Raw genomic sequence first — 14661 nt, 5'->3', positions numbered from 1 at the left:
CTTGTGAAACAAGGGTAGATATTACGGTTTATCTTCAACCCAATCACAAGCTCAATGATTGATCACGATCTGCAGGTACACAGTGGCTGGCAGGGAGCCTCCCCTGGGCTGCTTACCACTTCATGTAGCAAGAAGCCACAAATCTGGGTTTCCTGGACCTCTGTCAGCCCAAACAGGTTATAGGGCTCCAAGATGCCGTGGGTGGCTTATTCCTCAGGATCTGCAGCTTATTGCCAACCAAGCAGCTGGCTGCCCACCAAGGCTGGCTTAAAAACTTCTCAGCGCAGGCAAAATGAAGTTTTGCCATGGTGAGGATGTGAAGCTGAGGAGCACCTTGAAGGGCCAGGTGGGCTTCCACAGTGAGAGGACAGGGAAGGACCCCCCTCAAAAGGCCCTTGCTAGCAACCATCACCCATCCCATGTAGTGCTTTCGTATATCAGTATGAAGCACAGTAAAGTGGGCAGTGAGGAAGTAACTATTTTATCACTGCCCAACAGCCGTTTGTAAAAGGAAAGAAGAAAACAAACTAAACTTATTGATGAGAAGGAATTTCTCCAACACCTTCAAATTAAGTGTTTAAGAAGGATATGGAATTGCCTAAACCTATAGCGATGGAGTGGATGAAGATATTGCTGATGCAGGTGCTGCTGAGCAATGTCTTATGACTGAAGTTATACGAAGAGTCAGCCTGGAGGGCACTACATTTTTAAGGCTTAAATTCTCAAGATTTTAAGATGGCCTTAAAATCTATCTTCATATTTTCCAAGATGCATCATCTATGTTGCAGAGACTCTGAACCAGTAAGATGTTCCATGAAGGACAGAAGGAGCCAGGAGGTGTTGCTCAAGAGAATACCACAAAGTTTGACTTCAGTCTTCAGGCCGCAGCTGCGATTCCTACCAGCCTGCCATGTGATACCAGTGCCTTTCCCAGCTCTTGCTCACACAGCCTTTGGGAGTCAGGGGCTTGGCACTGCGGAGTGGTATGCATCACAGACCTCAAAGGAGAATCACATGTGGATGGCTGTTACCAGGCTGTTCCAAGTATAAGTTGTTTGCATGTGTTACCCTTTTTAACAGGTTTTCTTCTCGTGGAAAGAAAAGGTGCCCAGGAGGAAGAGCACTTGCAATGGGATCATTCCTACTGATACTCCTCTACTGGAATTCTCTAAAATGCTACAGCTCCACTCAGTGGGTGGAGGTCACAGGGCCTGGGCTCCATCCAAACCCATGGAAAGAATCCTTTTGCCTGCAGGGGAGGAGGAACTGTAACTTGCTCTCAGGAAGTCACCCAGAGAGCATGTTTTTAGACCTGCTGCACTGGGCTCTTAGCGGGCAAGGACTTGAACAGGAAACTGAATAATTGCAATATTTGTATTTTTATTAAAAGGACTTATTAAAATAATTGTTTCCTTCTGAGAGTAGATCTTCATTAACACTTGTAACAGAGGTCTGAGGCAGAAAATAGACGGATTTTTTTATTAAGACAAGTGATAACAAGTAGGAGTTAGCAATTTCATGAGCAGTGGAACTTGTGAAGTCTGATTTCTGATGACTCTTTCCTCCATTGATTTTCTGATGTATGGTAACAACATTGAATATACATCAGTCTCTCAGCAGTGCCATTGATTTGGATGTCTCTGTACTATGTGTCCATTCATTTTGTGGCATTTGTAGGAACTTGGCATTTTTGAGATATTTAGCCTCTCTGGCAAATTGGCTTGAAATTAGCCCACATGCTAATAAAAACATTGGGGAGGGAGTGACACGCAGAGCTGCAGGGAACACAATTACATGGATGTTATTTTCTTAGCCATCCAATGTCTGTGGTGTGAGCTTTTTTTCCTGTAAGACATTTTACATGGCTGCCAAACTGGTTGCAAAAAGATTAAGTGATGTCATGGGTGCCGGGCTGCCAAGTTACAGGTGTCACATCCTACGGATAAATGCTACCTCAGAAGGGCGAGCAGAAGTGACTCATCTTTATGCCTCAGTTAGGCCTTCCGTTTGGTTGCTGTTGGGTCTGAAACCCCGATCTCTCCCTCCCACAGGAGATCCTAACCACTGGCCCACTATGCTCTTTCATTAGCGCACGGTGGAACAGCTCATCCTGTAGGTAAATGAGAGCGAGCCACATCAGAGAGAACGTTCTCCTACAGAGCTTGGAATACGATTTTCATTTTCCTTAGACAGTGGGGGAATTTCATTTTCATCCCCCACATCTGAGGTGGCACTGTTAATTACTCAGGTGCCCCTGGGGTCACAGAGCCAGAAAGGAATTCGAAAATACAAGCCTTCCTTCGCCCCAGGCAGACACCAAGGCCATGTCTTATAGAAGCAGGCCTCCAGTGGTGGTGGCACCTCCTGAACTTCCCAGACTAGAGGCATGTGGACCTGTGTCACAGCTAATGTTTTCTTTGAGGCCCAGTCTGGCAGACCTCTTTTAAAAATGCCCATAAATCACCATTTTGTGATTCTGGAAGGGGACAGAGACAGGATTTGTGACTTGTGATCAAGCTGTCTCAGTAGTTACCCTGAGCAAGATTTCAGTGGTTCCACTGAGAAGCAAGTGTCCAGTGGATTTTCATGAAAAAAAAAAAAAAAAAAAAAAAAAAAGTGGCAAAAAGATTTTAGGCATCTCAAGTGCTAAGCATGTTTAATACCAGAAATAAAGATAAATATTGAAGCCTACTTCCTAATCATTTTATTATTTCACTGAAGAAATTATTATTTTGCATTGTTTATCATCTATACCTTAATTGTAGGTACTTTACCTTCTAGGTAAATGAAGAATTAAAACATTATCATCAGTTTTCTTGTTAAAAAAAAAAAAAAAGTGGTTAACAAAATACATTTCATGCTTACTTTTAACTTCTCAAAGAGATTCATGAACACTAGTTAGTTATTTCATACAAGGAGCTTTTTAGAAGAAAGCAGTTCTGCAGCTGTTAAATTAGCCAATATAATTCTGCTCAGACTTTTATATTACACATAACTTCTGCCATTTGGGGTATTTATTTTTGTATAATTTGTTGTTGTTTGCTTGTTTTTGTTTTTTTTTTTTTTTGTTTGTTTTTTTGTTTTTTTTTTTTTTTTGTTTTGGTATAAAAACTTAATCGCTCAGTCTCTGTTTTTCTTTCACATGACTAGTTGTTCTTTAGATCCTGGAATTATTCACAGAAACAAAACTTGGACCCATATTTTTCCTTAAATATAAGGAGCAGTAAGGTCTGCATGTCATTTGCTTGTGCTAAGATTCGTTTGTTTCCTGTCTCTGTCTCTTTATGTGTAAATTTCTGCTTGTTAAGGTAAAAGAAACAAACAAACAAAAAACACAAAGTATATTTGTTTGTTTGTTTGTTTTTTTAAATCATTTTTTCCCTCAGCCAGAGTCTCAGATGAGACCTATAGAGGATGGAGCTCCAGTATAAATCCATAGCTCTGTTAGGATCAGGTCATTTGTTTATTAAATGAATATAAGATTTTTTGTTTAAGACTTTTCTCATAAACATAGCATCTTTCTTACATTAAAATCTTTTTTGTTCTCTGCACTACTCTCTTGAGAAAATCTCTCTTGAGAAAGTCTCTCACATTTCAAGTTCTGCACCAACAATTAAAATGGTTTCATGACCTCAGCCACTCCCAGTAGACTTTGAACTTCTCTGGGGAACCTCCCAGACAAGCGACACCTAGCTGCATAATCATTACAACACCTTCTGGGAAGGTTTGATCTAATTCCCGTAGGAGAAAGGCAGAGGAAGGATACCCAGAATGATTCAAAACAATGCCTGCTGATTTACCCAAGCAGGAATAATGTGCTCTTGGTCAAATTAATTGGCATAGTTGTCCACATGAAAGTCAGGCTTATTCAAATCAAAATGTAGAGGAGGTAGGAAAGCAAAACCATATAGAGGTCTTCCTCTAGAATCAGGCCATAGAAGATGGCTACTTAGAGGAGACAGGTGTACTCAGATCAGCAGCAGCTGGTGGAATTTACAGCAGAGCACCTGTGGAGCTAGTGTGAGCTGAAACACTGAAGGACAGGCAAGTCCTTAAGCACCTAGAGCTGAACAGCACTGATCTATTTAAAACAGAAGATGAAGGCTCTATTAAACCTGACTTTGATCCCTAGAAAGATCCTGGCACAAATAATCATTGTAAGTATGTTAGGTGATCAAAAAAATAAAAGCAGCATGGCTTTACCAAGCTCACTTTTTTTCTTTGACAGGGCAACTGGCTTGAGGGACTGGACAGAAACAGCAGATTGATGGTAGGGGATGAAAGTATACTTACAAAGTTTGTGGGTGGCACCAGGCTGGATGGCCTGCAAGGACTTTGGCAGGTGGGGTCAAATTTCCAAGTAGTCTTCACAGATCAGAGGGATGTTCCAGAACTGATAAGATGAGCTTTGGCAGAGACCTAGGGAAGAAAAAAAACACAGCATCCATGCAAACTGAGGAATAACTGAGCCACAGATGGGTCAGGAAAAGCTCACAGTATAAACAGGAATCATCAGTGTATCCTACTGAGACCAAAGGCTGTTTCTAGCTGATCTCATTAATCCTGATGACATGATTAGGAAGATAGCTATGCAATGACACAATTACAGTCAAAAACACGATGCTTAGAGCCATCATACCAAAGAATTGATGAATTACTAACTGCCAGATTTTGTACAAGTCACAAAAAACAAATGGCTCCTCCAAAACAAATCCCACAGCCCTCAAGATTTTACTATTTTAAGCCTAGTTGCTGGTTGTCACTGATGCCGAGTAATATATACTCTGGTAAACAGCCTAATTGAAATCACAGGGACTGTGAAGTACTCTTGAACACGAGTAAAACTTGATGAACGTAGCCTGAGGTGAGGAGTTTGCTGGCTAAATATGGGCTTAAATTACATAGGATGTCACGGTGCTCTTTTTACAGTGCATGATGTTATCAGTGAGGTCACACCCAGAGCTCCAATCCTTTTTCTAGCCAAGCATTACCTGTTTTAGACAGGCTTTTCCAAAGTTTGCAGAGCCATGAGAGAAAAAAAAATAGCTGCTGCCATCTTATGCAAGCTTTTGTATTATGTCAGCAACATGAGCTCCCCACACTCTGCAGGATATTCACCTCTATTCACCTGGTATATTTTTTAGCATGACAACATAAAAACAACACAGCAGATATTAGATAGCTGTACTTTCTACACAAACATTGCTCTGAACATTGTAGGATGTAGGTTTTTCCTTTGATGGATTTTCAGACTTTGCTATGGTTCAGAACAGCCCCCAGAACCTCCTGCTTTAAAGACAATCTCTCTAAGTAATAAGAAATCAGCTTTAAATATTTCCCCCAAATGTCCCAAAACAGGCAGTTGATTAATTCCGATTTCACCCTGCACAGAGCCATGTCACACACCCTTGCCACCTGGTAGGTGAGCCACATTGCTCCCCTGTTAGTCATGGAGCACGTCTGCCTTCAACCTAGCAGTGGCAGGCAATTATGGGACACAGGGGTGCTCGTCCCATGATTCAGGAGACTTTCCTGTCTCCTGATGCTGCAAGGTGCCATGTGTCCCTACCCCGTCACCTTGCAAGTAACCTCAGAGGATGCTGGTGTATCACCAGCATGACAGAGAGAAGATGGGACACTCATTGAGGATAATAAGCTCAGAGGAATAGTTGGGCAAATGACTGTGCTTATGCTGACTAAGGCTCCATCCCAAGGGTGCCAGTTGCTGACTCTGACTGTGTTTCTCGTGTTCATGTGCAGGCACATGATGCTTTGGCAACCAAACACATCTGGAAAGACAAATGCTGCTCCTTCAGTATGTATACCTATATAATATATTGCCATCCCAAGCTGGATGTGAGTTCACTCTACATGCTAATATAGGGCTGAGTGCATGGTGACCTTCATGCCTGGGGCTTCAGGAGCCTCTTCTGGATACACCAATTCCCCATGCCTGTCTGACATCCAGCACTACCAGGCAGACATCAAGCTGTCCACCGTAGCTGGATGACTTTTACCTCTCAAACTGTCAGTTTGAGCTACTCAGACTAAGCAAACAGTAGATGTTAGGTGCAGTACAGCCTTGGTGCTGCACAGGAATGGGGTGACTGATTTTTTTTTTCCTTCAGCTTTTTCCATTGCACATCACTGTTTGCCAGCATTACTCCTAATAGCGTAGGACAGTATGATTTCAGACACCCAGGTGAAAATACAACACGGTATAATCTCCAACTGTTTTGGAGATTATCTATCAATAGAGGTCTGCATATTTCTAATGGCTTCTGGCCCAGCTCTGGGAGGTCTTTGGACCCAGGCCTGTCATTGCATGCTGTGTATGAGGATCTGCCATCTGCATTGCCCTCACTGAATCCAACTTTCTCTAGCATCAGTATGCCTAGCTGGAGAGCAGGGGATTGCCCAACCTGAGGAAGGGTATCAGCACATGGCCTTCACAGGGTGTGTTTGAGATAAGCAGTCATGTACGCTAGCAGTTGGCAGGAACACTAAATGGCATTCACATCAATTGATCCTGATACCATCTGGCTTTCAAAGGGCTAATTCTGCCAAAGACAAACACTCAGTGGTTCTTGCTGGCTTTGTGGTAGATTGAAAAGAAATAGGGAAGGAATTTTGCTCCATCTGTATGCTTTTGTCCTCACTGCTTTTAGATAAGGTGACACAAATTTTCCAATTCAGTTTGGATTTAGGCTGGTGATTATTTAAGGCACAATGATGACTCTGTATCACAAGAACAAATGATGAAAGAAACAGTGTTAGAAAAGATCCCTCAGATCAGTGAAGACGCTGTAGTTTCCTCCCTCTTAAGCTTTGAATTTCATCTGGTTTTCCCAAGCGTAGGCCCTGGCAGGACTAATTTGGGGTGCACTGCCCAGTAGAAACGTTGCACCAACTACTAAAGGATATCAAGACCTAGATGACCACTCACAGACGAGTTCCCCAAGGTGTCTGCAAGCCCCTCAGCAGTGCCAGGTGCATGCTTCCCTTTGGACTTCAGGAAGAGTTAGAGATTCCCAGGAGATCAGGCCAGGCTTTGTGCATGGAAGCAAAAAATCAGGCCAAGAATTGATCCTACCTTAAACCAAGTGAAAGAACAAAAAACAGACAAAAGTAAAGAAATAAACAACAACAAAACAACAGCAACTTATATAAAAGCCAAAATAGGGGTGTCTGCCATTCTCTAGGAAGTTCCTCATACATCCTATAAAGCACGGTTTTAATTAATATGTTCAGCAAGATCGTATCAAGTAGTTTCACTTTCTAGAACTGGAACATTTAATAAGAAGTGAACTGTAATATTGATTTAAAATTGAAAGTTTAAAGTTGAATTAAACTTTTAAAAGAAACTTAGGAAAGGGGAATATCTGAACAAAATTTACTCTGTTAGAAAAGACATTCTTACTAAAAGTGTCAGACATTTGTGACAACTGTCAAACAATTGTTCCAAATTCACTGTTCAGAAAACCCTAAGGCATCTTTTAAGAATTTTGTTTTTTTCCCAAAAAGTCTTGAAAATCTCTAATATTTGACTAATATAAGTTGTTAAAGGAACAGATGAAAAACCAGCTGAAAAGGGGTTCACCTCACTTTCCCACGTCACTTTGTAGGGACAGATATTTAATATTCACATATTTTAATCATTGGATAAAGCTCAAGGGCTGCCTACAGAGAAGATAGCCATCTCTCTCCGTACTGTCTTCTAAGTTGTGGATGTCTTCTCTTAACAACTCTCTTATGTGTATGATGGTGTCACAAGTGTCTCCTAATCAGGCCCACTGAGAAGCAATTAAGATCCAGGACCGAGTTACCCAGCAGTTTTCTTTGCTTCCCACCTTCTGTACCACCTCCTTCCTTTCACTTGGCATACACTCCCACTCTTTATGACTGTGCTTTTTACAGCTCCTTATGTCTTGGAGCTATCAGTGGCAGCAAATCAACAGAACGGGCTGCAATGGGTGAGGGAGAGGAAGCATCAGACGGCACAAGGGCTTCTCTCAGCACCCCAGTGCCCTTGCAGTTGGGTCAGTTGTTTCTTCTCTTCTCTACTCTGCTCATAAGGCTCTGCCAGCTTGCTGGTGTGGTTTTGTCATTTCCTCACTGTGCTACTCCTAACTGTGGCCTACTTATTAGTATTAATAAGAGTTATTAATAACCTCTTCAAATGCGTTCCATTACAGCAGAAAATTCTGTGCAATCTTCCCCCCCCACACACAGATATCCCCATGAGAGTGGTACAGCCTTGGGGCAGGAGTCCAGAGAAGCTCAGAAATCTACCTGTGGAGATCTTTAAAGCCCAACCATAGATGGTCATGAGCCACCTCATGTAACTGATGTACCCCTTTACTATAACTAGGGTATTACACTATGTGATCTCCCTTCTAACATAAAGGGAGTTCTGTAGAAGATGGTGGTCTTGGACTTGTCTTGATAGACAGAAGCAGTGGTAGAGCTTGGTGAGATGTAGACAGCACCACTATGGGAAAGAGAAGAGGTAAATAGAGGGTTGGGTGGTGTGGGACTGGTACTCTCATTTCCATTCTTGGCAGATCCTTGGGGATAACCATCCCAATTTAATCTGATGAACTAGCTTCATCTATACTAGTTGAACGATACTTTTGATAGTTGAAGAAGTTGGATAAAACAAACCAACCCCTCATCCATTTGTTCTCAAATAATCAGTGTTTCTTTTCTTTTTTTTTCTTTCCTTCTGGTTCTTCAAAAATTGAGATAATGGTCTGTTAACACTGTGCAACTAAATCTGAAAGTCTTCTGTTAAAGCTTTTTGGACATGGTCCAGTAGAGAGACTCCCTAGTAAAGGAGAGTTTGTTTTGTTTTTTCTGAGAAAAGAACCTCACCCTTCTGACAGAAACATCACAGAGCTTATATTCTGCTGTCACTCTATGTGACGCGTGGGGTTAATTTTAAGAGAGAAAAACCGAATGGCCTTTTTTTTTTTTTTTTTTGCCAAATAGGGAGAAGTTTGCTTCTATTGTTCTGATGTGATCAAAGAGAAGTTAAAAGGATTATTTGTCTTCTAAATGGAATTTGATGTCCTAATGCAAAGAACAGGCTTTAATTACAGAAAGTTGAAACAATGTCTCCTTAGCAAAAAGTTTGAGGTGTGTTCTTGTTTTGCTTTGTACTTATTGTTACAATTACTATGCAAAGGGATGTGTGTGCTTAGGAATCCAAACAATTATAGTAGGATTTAATTTAGTCTTAAGAAATATCACTGACAACAGGAAGATTTTCCCTTAACTTATTTATTTAAAGAGCAAAATACAGATACCATGACGGGTTCATAGTCATTGGACAACATACTGCATCAACACAGAAAGGGACAATTGCCTTGCCTTCAGGAGGCAGACCCTTTCCCCATTTGAAAGCACAGCCCAGTACAGAAGACATAATACAAATAAATCTCCATCTCCCACAGTAAAAACAATCTGCCATCCCTCAGAAGAAAAAACATCAAATACTAAAGTCACATTAAGATTCTGCTCCATACTGGATGAAACTGTCAGTTCTTCCTAGCTTGTAGTTATTATATTTGGTAACATCAATATTAAATAATCAGATGATGACTAATTGTGTTAATAAAATAGCCCTGCAATACAATACATCATTCTGGCCAGGTTTTCAGGTTTAAAATGCCTGCAGTTTTTTCCATAGCTATTCTTTTCTGCATTTTAATGGTCATATCACAGGACATAGATAGTGGTTTTCTGGCATCACTTTTGGACGTAGAGTTTCCAAAACTTGAGGAAACTGAAGGAAAAGAAGTGAACTCCCACACTTCTGTGAGGCTTTCTGAGTATGAAAAATGCACGCTGTGTTTGTTAGAGGCTGAAGTTGAATTAGCATTTAATTGCATTAACATTTAAAGCTTAAAAATGTCAGGAAAAGGCTGGGAAAAAAAAAAAAAAAAAAGAAGAACTCAGAAGAGAGACAGATCTGAAGCACACAAATTTAAATGCCTGATTTGGATTCCTGATGAAGAACCATCTCCACTTTTCTTGCCATGCTGTAAACAACAAATTAGCGTGTTCCATCTTAAATGCCCCCACCATCAGCTTTCTAAACAAGTTGAAGCTAATCAAATTTAACTACTCTTCCCAATTAATTCTGTTTTCCAGAATGTCATTTGATAATGCAAATTGCAATGGGAGTAAAACGGAGCATGCTCTTCTGAGGGCTCAGGGCTGTCAGACATGCTCCATTTGCCCTTAGCACCCAGCTGCGGGGAGGAGATGCACTCAAGCTGCCGCAGCAACCATCACCATGCCTGCATGACTTGGAGCAACTTGAGAAAAGTCGTGCATGCTCAGTGACTGTGTTCTTTGAACCACATGGCTCAGAAACTTGCACCTTCAGGATACAAGTGATCCATCAGGCTGAGAGGAGACCAAACATAACAGCCCATGCTTCCAGCTGAGAGAATAAAGGAGCTGTATACATTTACAGTCCCTGCTACTGGAAGAAGTCTTATGCTGTAGCTTTTTTAACCATGAGATTTCTCTAACCAGCAACTGTACAGAAAAAACTGTGGTTTAAAAAGGCCTGATAGAGTCTTTTGCGAGGACTCTCTTGAGGATTTTTTCCTCAATTATTATTATCCCCTCAAATCTGAGCAGGGATCAGATATCTACAAAGTATAAGCTGACACCAGAAATCAATGCAGTCCTAGAAGGTCCAGTAAAAGCATGTGCTTTTGTGTTCCGTGGGAAATGGTACTCCAGCAGTATCACATTGCTGAGAACTTGCAATTTCATAGCAAAATGAACTTGCACATAGAAGAGAATATTCAGAAATTCATAACAATATTCATTTTTAATGAAGACACTGAACACTGAGAGCTTTGTCGCTTCACTTCTGTGCCCAGGCTGATGCCTCTGTAATGAGACTCCAGGCGTAGGAAGAACTGGAATGGTGCAGAGGTGTCTCAGCATTTCTGTGCTGGAGAGATTTCAGGTTTTTGGTCTCTTCACTTAAGAAATTATTTGACAGTAATGGATATTAAAGAAAGTAAAGTGTCTAGAAGATCTGAGAATAAAACTTCTTCTGAGTGGGGCTAAGGACTGTTTGGTTTTGATGAATATTTTCACTGTACTGAAAGCCCCAAGAAGGACCTCTTGCAGACTGGGATGAGCAGAGCAGTGTCCAGAGGACCAAGGCAAATGAGGCAGGTTACTACAGCTTCATGGAAGTATTTCATCTCCTTCTTTCTGTTAACAGCAAGGTTCACGCCTACAACGTATGCCTCATGTATGAATAGGATATACAGGAAATCCTTTGGGAAAATACCAGTGAAGGTTTTTCTCTAAAAACTTCTGATGATCCTAGGTTATAAAATGCTCAGAGGTACTTGCTCTGCTACACTTTTCAAAGGGGCACGGCTGAGAAATAAAAAACTAACAATGAGGGATTGTAAATCATCTGCTGGGGTTCCCACCACCACCACACATTCTTTCTAATCAAAGCACCTCAGGAACCTCAGGAATATCACAGAAGTCTTTCTTCATGCCATCTTTGTTACAGCTGGAGGTGCCATTAACTTTTTTTTTTTTAAACAACTGAAAAGCTAGAGAATAAAATTAAATGCCTGAAATCACAGGTCTTGATATGTCTCAGGCTTTCCCCTTACCCCTGGAACTGCTCCATTGCATATGCTACATGTAGACAATCCTGTAAAGTCAAGCCAGAAAGGAGAGAAAATGTTGAGAACCATTTGTTTCGAGATACATCATTCAGACACTGCATGATTCTGCATGCATCGAGAAAATAGCCTCCTTCACCAACCTCTCCTGCCAGCTCCCCAGTTTCTTAAAGCAATATCCATAAATTTCTGGAATTTCTGTATGGACATGAAAACAAAATGTTACTGTACTGTGACGGCTTTTGGCATGGTCACGTATTGCATTTGAATCATTGCTTGTAACATTTTTATTTCTGGACTGTGAAATCTTGCCCACCTGACTCTTAGATTAATGTATTAATAAGATAAAGCTATATACCATAAGGCTTCTCAGATAAAAAGCTTAGCTATGAAAAGGTTTCTTCTTATCCATTTTTATCCTTGACTATGTCAGAGTGAATTGTAGCATCTAACGCTTCAGCTAAAACCCCTATTCTGTGTTTGATCCTTAAAACTCCAAAATAAAATAAATACTATCCTATTTGTTAATTTTAGATGAGGTGACATGCAACAGAACGAAGCACAGGCTCTGAATAACTGTCTCCTGCTGTGTGATAAATGACAGAGTACAACTGAGTAATGCAGAGGCAATTAAAATAGGAATACCGCCCTGGAAGTTTTCACCCTATAACCCCATGACTAAGGGGACCCAAGCAACCAAGTGAATACCAACAGCTTCAGCTACATCCATGCAGCATGCTGTTCATATATAGCCATACTGCAGAGCATGAGGGAGAATAGTCCAAATGAGGAGAACTTTGGTCTGCTTCTCTGGGAGCTGTTATTTTTGCCACAGCACAGAAGGGCCCTCCATACAGCAGCCTTCCCTTCCCTACCACCACCCATGAAGGCAGTCGAGATCATGTAGTGCAGCCAAATAAACAGGAAGACCTTTCATGAGGTGGGACATCACTCTCCATGCAACAGTTCTTTCAAGAAGCTGCTTATTTTGCTGTGAGTTTAGTCTCATTGGTTTTGCTGACTTAGTGAGCGTACATGCACACTTAGGTGTTGGCATGTGTTTTTTTTTTGCTAGAAGTCATCCTCTGACACCTATGTGCATTATGACAAACGAGCATGCAGCAGTTATGGTACCATCTTCTGGCAGAGATAGTCTGTGCTGCAGCTAGGAGAGGATGGATTAAAATAAATAGATAATTGCCTGTGATAGAGCAGGGAAAACTTGAAAATGTTAAATCTCTTACTAGCTGAAACTGTAGGGCGGGAAAGGCAGTTGGCAAAGTCCATTTCAAAAGCACACACAGACAAAGTGCTAAGATAACCCTGACTCCTGGCTTAATCTCAGTTAACTAAGGTGTCATACAGTCTTAACTGTGACAGTATCTGAGTTATCTCACCAAGGCACTGGAATTAGTCATAAAACAGAACACTATAATTCATTCTGTCAAAGCTATTTTTGTTCACTCAGAGCTGTTTTTACAGACTGACATAACTGTCAATAGGTATGACAAGCCTTTATTGTGATGTTACCTTTGCAGAGCTAGAGACTTTGGCGTAGGAGAGGATGAAAGACAGGCTTCTGCCAAGCATCACGGCATAGAGAAAGCCCATCTAACCTGGGGAAACTGGGACACCATGTTCTTCTTCCTATTAAGCCAATACCAATCCCACTAAAGCTGCTTCACTGTAAGGCTGGCTCAGAGTCAGAGCCAAGGACTGGAGTGATGCTCCACGCTGGCAGTTTCCCAGAACCCAGTTCTAGACAGAAGGCATGGGTAATGTGGAGACAAGGGGGAAAAAAATAGAAAGGAAGAGATTTATGGTCTAAATATTCACTTTTTGAATAAGCTCCTGTCCTACACAGCTGTCTTTTCCCTATTCCTTTTTACAGCCCCACCTGCACACCTGACCTGACAGCCACACACTTCCAGAGCACAAGGATTATCAGATATCAGCTGAATGGGATACACTCATCTATCAGAGGGGAATACATGCAATACACCACACAGCTTATCTTTACTGAGCCAACCAATACCCCAAAAGAACAAGAAGTTCTCTGTATTTCAGCATTATCAGTGTGCTCTACTAGTAATTTTTAATAGGGCTTCTCATCCTTGGGATGGACTGACTTCTTGCATTACCTTTGTCATGGAAATCAATAACATGCAGCCTCATTTCACCCAACAGGCAGCTCTGGCAGGGAGGTTAAGCTACAGCTCTGTGGCCACGGAGGGCTACACACCCCGCTGCTTGGCACACCAGTCTGTGTCTCAGCAAAGCAACACATACATGGTACGAGACAACCAAAACAAAATGAGCTATTTACCTTGGTCTGTGCTGAAAAAGTCTTTGCAAACTGTTCCTTGCTTTGCTCTCAGAAACTGCTTGCAAGCAGCTGACAGCTGAGGCTTAAAAACCACACTGATTAGAGATGGCCTGTGCTGAGTTAGAAAACCTGATGCTTAAAAAAAAAAAAAAAAAAGCCAGCTAGGAGCTAGCATCCTGTTAGATACTTTCCCATAGCACCTAATGAGCTGGCTTTCAGGAGGAGCTCCTCATCTGGCTGAGGTTGCCTTGTGAGCTTTTCTGAGCAGAGATGACTCCTCTGCCAAGCATCCTGATGTGTTTAGCTCTGACAGGGTCTGCTATAATGGAAATAAGAAAAAAAAAAATCAATCTGTGTTGCTGGCACCAGGGGAGTTCCTTGCCCTGCAGTAAACAGGGCGATGATGATTCTCCCAGCCCTAATGGGGACCAGTAAAATGTCAAGGCTGGTAGCTGCCCTTTCCCTTCTGATGTGATGGTTAGCCCCTGGAAGGGAAACAAATTACTGAGGTGCTCCGTCTGACAGCCACTAAACACCTCATTAGGGGTGAAAACTGTATGTTCAGCATCGCCATGTAGATCCTTACAGCAGCTGGGGTGTCGAACAGCAAGCTGCAAAGTGAGCTCCCCTGCCACACAGCACCTTTTGCTGAGGGGAAGC

The sequence above is a fragment of the Aythya fuligula genome, chromosome 2, assembly GCF_009819795.1.
Source record: "Aythya fuligula isolate bAytFul2 chromosome 2, bAytFul2.pri, whole genome shotgun sequence".
Classification (NCBI taxonomy): Eukaryota; Metazoa; Chordata; class Aves; order Anseriformes; family Anatidae; genus Aythya; species Aythya fuligula.
This window is presented reverse-complemented; position numbering follows the sequence as displayed.